Here is a 6,599-nt window from a genome sequence, read left to right as displayed (position 1 = left end):
CAGGAAGTTTTGAATATTTACACTAACAATTATCCACTTTTTAATGGCTCCCATAGCAACACTTTGCCTTTTACAGCTCCTTTCATCTGAATTTCTTGCAGCACTTCACTCGTGCAAGGTTAAACTCACTCTCTTGCACTGTACGTCATAAACACTCCAAAGAGTGCATGTAGAAAGACTTGGGCACAGAGAGGGGGGTGACTTTGCCAGGGTCCCACAGCAAGCTGTTGATGAACCGGGAGAAGAATTCTAGTCCAGCACTTTTTCTGCTCTCTCTCAAGGGTTTGGGTAGCTTATAAGTAAAAGTACAAACACCAGCAACAAGTTTTGATTATGAGTTAATATTTGCACAGTGCCCAACAGTGCACTGTATTTTTTATAATGGTGGAGGGAGAAGGGCACAGTGCCTTGAGGCAGGAGGATGCTTTTCTTGTTTTTGCTGCTTGGCATCTGTGTACTATGGTGATGTGCTTATTAGAAACACACGGACTGACTTGGTAGCTTTTGTGTCTACAAGGTATGGGCTGATGCTGATACAGTCTTCTGGCTTTGATGCATTTTCCATTCCTGCGTGACGATTCCAGGCACTGAAGCTTAGTCAGCCCAAGTTGACGTGGATCTTTATTATTTATTTTCTAAGCTCTCTCAGAACTGATGAAACCCCCTGGTGTGGCAGCACAAGCTAGAAGGTAAGCTAATTTATGTGGCATTTAAAAGTTTGGCTTCCAATGGCACGAACCTGGGGTCACACACTGCTCAGACCAACAGTCCCCAAAATATACGTTCGCAGAGGAGTGGATGTAGCAATAGCTCGCAGCCTCCCTCCTCCTGCAATGACTTGCTGGGGCAGCCCTAGAGGCGCGCAGCGCAGCGCAGCGCAGCGCAGCCTCACGTGCGAGATGCAGTTCCTCAGTGGGTGGGAACCGAGAGCACGTCCCCTCTGCCACTTCCTTCGTTAGGCTCTGTGGTCCCGGTACCTTTTATAGTATTACTTTTGTTAAGCAGCACCATAGAGCGTGTCCTCAACATCACCCCTAGCTCAACCTGGTGGACTATTGTGGCTCAGCCAGTCCCCATATGCACAGCGCTACCCAGTGTGGTGCAGCCTTCTCTCATCTCATGCTCAGTATGCGTTTCCTTTGGTTGGTGTGTGTGTTTTTTTTCTTTGTTCTTCTATTTGGCTTTCAGTCCCCTCAAGTGTCCAGAGTCAATGCATTGCAGGACACTGGAACATGCCAGTCTGAAGCTTTCCAATGGTTTCCCTTTCTGGAGGTCCGTTCTCCTTTCTCTCCTAGCCTGGAAACCTGTTAGTCCATCATAGCTGAAGGTAAAGCTACATCCTTTGCTGTCTGGATTATTTCAGAGTAAGGGAACAGAGACTCGGTGAGCTGAAGCTTGCAGTTTCCTCATGGTTTTTTCCATCAGGGAATGAGATTTGGCTCCCAGCAGCAGCTGCCAGGGGACCCATTTTCTAAACACACTGCCATGAATCCCTGTAGATCATGTCAACTTTGGAAATAAAAGACCAGGGGGATTCTCCAGAGGCCAGGGGCATTGGTGCAAAGATCCCTTTCCTGAGCATTGCTATGTAACTCGCTCTGGACAGCTTCTGCAGAAGTCAGACTTCCTCCCTGTTACTGCTGCCACTCTCCTTGGCACCGGTTGTGGGACGGAGCGGGGTATGTGAAGGTACACATTTCTTGCGGAAACCCACTCAACGTGGACCCGTACTTGAAAGATGCTTGGTAATCTTAACTAACGTCCTGGGAGCTGAAGGTGGCAGCATCTTGCAAGACTGGGCCTTTTGAGGCAAGATTTGGGTCAAAGGAGACTGCGTGGTCCTGTCTTACCATCATGTTCTGTTCCAACTGAAGCTGATGGAAGTCTTGCTGTTGCCTTTTGTGGGAACAAAACTGACCTTCTGTATCCTCACTCATAGTGACAGGAACTGCCTCGCTAATTCTTCTCAGAAACCTACCGGGGGTCTCTTTGGTTGTGTTCTGCGTTAGGAAAATATTGTTGCAACAGTCCCAACATATCACCTCCAATCTCCCTTCTCCTTTTCTCTCTGAGAGAACATCTTCACCAGAGTACTAGATATTCACTCTGTGACATATTTTCTGCATTGACCTGAGTTGTACCAAAAGCAAACTTTGTTTCCCTGCCTACCAGAGAGTTGCACTGACTTCAGCCCATTGCTTCCTTTAGTTATGATCTCAGTAAAAGTCTTGACATCTTATTTTTGTGCGATTTGTAGGGTGCTGGATGTGGATAGCTAAAGAAAGATGGCAGCGGGCAGACTATAAGGCGTGCTGGACTGGAAACATTTCTCAACTTTGATGGAGCTTCAGCTCTCTGAGATTTCACGTGTGAGCGCACAGAAAATACATAATTCTTCACGCAGCGATAGATTAAGGTAAGTACTTACAGAAAATGTGTTATTCCCAGTTATCTGTAGGTGAGCTCAAATACTTACTATGTTTGTGAGTTGAAATGAGAGGCAGAGAAGGCATAACGGTGAAAATTCTTGCTTCAGCATGGCACAAATCAGAATTAAAATTTCCAGCTGGTTCTCTTAAACAGGCTGTAAAGTTTTCATTAGTGCTCTGGAGATGAACTCAGGAAAGCTCTGGCAGCATGCATGAAACTTAAGCTATGGGGACTTTAACAAGATAGGTTTGTTGAGGACATTGATCTTGGAGAAGCTTTTGGAACTGAAATGTTGACAGCTGTCTTCATGGATACCTGTGAATAAAATAAATCTTTTGCTTAATTCATCATCTGAGATCACTGAATTATTTCCGACTCCTTTGAGGTATAAGTGTCTGTTACGGGCTTATGTGGAAAATCTCTTTGTAGATTACAGAAACTGGCGCAGATTAGACTAGACTGAGATCTAGTCACTGGATAAATTCTGGAAATATTAAAGTCATGCCCTTGTTTTTGAAAATGTTAGGCTGTTTGGTTTTATATATCTCAGTTTAGAGCAAGGAATACAGCTAGTCAGTTATACATGGTCTTTATAATTATACAAATGAGGAAGCTAGTAAAGAGAATGAAAGTCAAAAGTGAGACTATGAACATCTTCATGGATTAGACTCAGCATGGAAGCTATTTAATCATCTGAGAATGGAGTTGGTGTTGCCAGATCTCATAATTTGTGTTGTTCTTAAAACCCTGAGGTCATGTAAATGTATCAGTGTGTCGGCTTTAAGTGGTTTTTTTTTTTTTATATATATTTTGCTTTTCAAAGTGAGTTTCTGGCTTTCCTGGTTTTGGAGAAAAGCTTGAAAATGTGCACCGAGATCAATGCAAATCAAGATGGGGAAATAATGCAAATCTTTTCTAGCTCATCATTTTAATCCACTCCAGGACTTTCCCAGGCTTGATTTTTATGGGGTTTTTTTACCATTTGAAGTTGGTTGCAGTCACCAGTAGCTTACATGCCCCTAAATCAAAAGGGAAGCAGGGCATCAAGGAAAAGGAACCCTCCAGCATAGCTAAATGGCAAGGTTCATGTGAGACGGGGCGCTCACAACTGCAAGGTAACGCACACTGAAATGAATAATTTAACAGCCACTCTAATTTAGAGGAAAATGATCTAGGTGTCATTGTGGATGGCCCAATTAAAGCCTCTCTGCAATATGCAGCGGTGATCAAAAAGGTAAACAAAGCATTAGGATGTACAAGGAAAAACTACAAAAAACATTGCTGCTGCTGTTGGGTGGATCTGCTGCGCTCTGCCTGGCAGAGAGGGGGGAAGCCTGGAGAGCAAAGGGTCCAGTTTTGCTTGTGCCAGCTGTGAGACCAGTGGCCAGGTGATGGCAGCCCCCCTCCTGGCTGCCCTGCCTGGAAGATAGACTGCAGGGTCACAGGGAGAGGCTGCCCTGCAATCGAGCCTGGCCGGGAGCACGTGCTCCAGAGTGAAGCCAGACTCCCTTGCAGGAGGCTGTGCAGAGAATGGCACCTTGGGAGGGAAGAGGGACAAACCGTGTCCTTCACTGAGCAGGGGATGAAGGGTTTCAGACTAGGAGGGCCCAGGGACCCATATGCTTACTTCGTGCAATAGCAACACGAACCAGACTCTACCCCTCTTCCCCCAGGGGTGGGTGGAGTGGGTGGGAGGTCAACGAAATGCCAGGGTTTGTGTGAGGGGAGCGGGCGGGGTGGATGGCAGGGTCCTGCCCTGGGGCAGCCCATGCTGGACCTCACCCTGCAACACAACACCCGTGTCTGGAAGGCAGTGTTCAGGGCTGGCCACTCCTCTGACAAAAGAAACAGAATGGCACCAGGGGTTGGGGGCTAAAACGGGAGACTCGGATCAAAGCCTTCCAGTGAGGCATGGGAGGCAGGGACAAAACGGAGAGATACGTACATTAGTGAATGGTGCTGATTAGAGAAAGTAAATTAAACTCTCCTGTTTCCTTTCCCCGAGAAGAAAAAAATGATGGAACTGAAGGATTTGCTAAAAATTGAACTGTTTTACTGAACCATTGTAAAATTCAATATATAATTAACCTGTGCAAGGCATTGGCAAAAGGTGTGAAGACCTTCTAGGTTCCCTAGAGGACTGGACATGCATCCTTCTGGGCGACCAGAGCTATACTGAGGCAGGCTAGCGCGCTAGCTGCAGTCGCCCAGCAGTTTTGAATGTCACGCTGCATCCATTAAGGTGCCACCGTGTAGACTTAAGAGTACGACCTCAGTTTTAAAAATTTTGGCCAATGAGAAGATCCAGTTACATTTAATAGGATAAGAGAGATTTTTACGAGGGCTATAAACACTTTTTTGTTTCAAGGATATAGACCAACTACCACCCTCGACTGGGAAAGAAGTTTCCTCTAATGAACTGACCATAATGTCTGTGCGTTACGGTTTCCTGTGCCTTCCTTTGAAGCATTTGGCACAAGCCACGGCCAGAGAGAGGCTACTGGGATGGCTGGACTGTTGATTTAGTCTGGTGTGGCAAGTCTATGTGAAAGGCTAAATTTTGGATTCAAATGGATTCGACAACGTCCCTTTTACTGTCCAGCATGCCTAACACCACAAAGCCTCCAGCCTTCTCACTTGCACTCTGCAAGCGTAAAAGAAAATTTAGATCATTTTGACAGTTATTTTCACGTCTGTTGGCAGGTGGCCAAGTACACTTCAAATGGCACCGCGTGTAATGAGTCCGATCCATCCCTGGCAGGGCTCCATTAACACGAACGGAGCCGCAATCATATTTTCACCAATATGATCAGCTAGGGGCCAGTTAATGTCTCCCTAGCCGCTCGTGTAACTTTTAGATGATATCCTCCCTTCTGCCGGCTGCCCTTCCAAAATCCCTTTGTCCCGAGATTCAAATGCCACTAATTTTTTTTGTTAAAGTCCCTGTTTTTGGCAGTGATTACCCTATGACCTATAGGAGATACAGGGCGGTGGAGATAAAGACTTGCAGAAGCCACAGGAAACCCACAGCAAAGTGTCGTATCCGTTTGTTAGAGGTGAAAGTTTGCGGTGATTTCTGAACGAGAAAATTAGTTGCCTTTTACAGTTCTGCGCAGATGTTAACTATGGGGGAAAGTTCAGCGTGCAAAGCTGGTGTTTCTAGTCTCTGCTAGTGTGGAGATGGCCAAGAGTATCAGGAAACAAATAAATGATTGTGACGTAGAGCAAGGGGCAGAGGTGGGCCATTTCCTTGTGTACGAAGGAACACGCGTATCTCAGCTATGTAAGGTCACACCTCGACCGGTGCGGCTGCACCCTCCCCACTTCCACTTTAATTACCTTGTGTACACAATAGCTTCAGAAATGATTGTGCTGGATTCCTTTAGCTCCGAGCGGAATGGGGACGGTCCTGGGGCCAGCCTCAAGGCAAGGCTGTTGCCTCCCCGCTTCCCAGAGCAAGCCGGCCCGCCTCGCAGGGACGGGACAGGGAGGGCCCTCGGCTTCGCAGCAAGAAATGCAGTTTCTGGGGGGGAAGGTGGGGAACCGGGGCCCGCGAGCGAGGGCCTGTATCAGACCGGTCGGACGTGCTGAAGCAGAAGGCTCTCTAGGGATTATTTTTCAAGTTGACATATAGACAAACGGGTTCGGCGTGAGCCTGGCCAACATCAGTAGGTGGTCAGTAATTGTCCTGACTTCCCCCAGCCTCGAGACTGGAGGGGCGGGAGCCCCGAGGGCCGCCCCAGCACCCCGGCGTGCAGCGGATCCCCGTCAGCGCCCATCCAGTTGGCATTTTCCCAAGCGGAGGGAAAGGGTGCCACTGCCGCGTGGGCCCCGCACGAGGTCAAGGGCAGCAGGCTGCATTTCGTGCTTTGCAGCGTGCGGGCGGCCCCGGGCTGGGCGGCAAGGACGGGAGCTGGCTCTGAGCAGGGTTGTTGCCCGCTCTGCTCTCCCGTGCCGCCTCCAGCGATTGGGGCCCGGGACGTTGAGAGGCAGAGGCCGTGCCCCGTCCGCCGGGGAAGAGCGACCCCAGCCCGTGTTTAGTGTTAAACCCACCTGCCCCTTGATTGATTGATCGATTGATGGATCTCCCCCTGCGCTGCGCTGCGCTGCGCCGTGTCCCACAGGCAGGCGGGGGGGGCGGACACACGTGCGCGGCGGGGCGGGGCGGG

General features: G+C 48.5%; 2 long non-coding RNA genes across 2 annotated transcripts in view; one reads left to right on the top strand and one right to left on the bottom strand.

Annotated features, from left to right (window-relative positions):
* Positions 1 to 2,742, bottom strand: part of LOC112551839 — a 9,588-nt gene extending 6,846 nt beyond the window's left edge. Inside the window, exon 1 of the long non-coding RNA XR_003096149.1 lies at positions 2,477 to 2,742. This is a non-coding gene — a long non-coding RNA (uncharacterized LOC112551839). The remainder of the gene's footprint in view (positions 1 to 2,476) is intronic.
* The window catches only part of LOC112551840, a 121,082-nt gene continuing 114,550 nt past the window's right edge, over positions 68 to 6,599 (top strand). Inside the window, exons 1-2 of the long non-coding RNA XR_003096150.1 lie at positions 68 to 689; positions 2,258 to 2,416. This is a non-coding gene — a long non-coding RNA (uncharacterized LOC112551840). The remainder of the gene's footprint in view (positions 690 to 2,257; positions 2,417 to 6,599) is intronic.

The sequence above is a fragment of the Alligator sinensis genome, unplaced genomic scaffold (assembly GCF_000455745.1).
Source record: "Alligator sinensis unplaced genomic scaffold, ASM45574v1 scaffold1218_1, whole genome shotgun sequence".
NCBI classification, from domain to species: Eukaryota; Metazoa; Chordata; order Crocodylia; family Alligatoridae; genus Alligator; species Alligator sinensis.
Note: the sequence above shows the minus strand (reverse complement) of the source record. Positions and strands in the feature narration are given on the sequence as shown.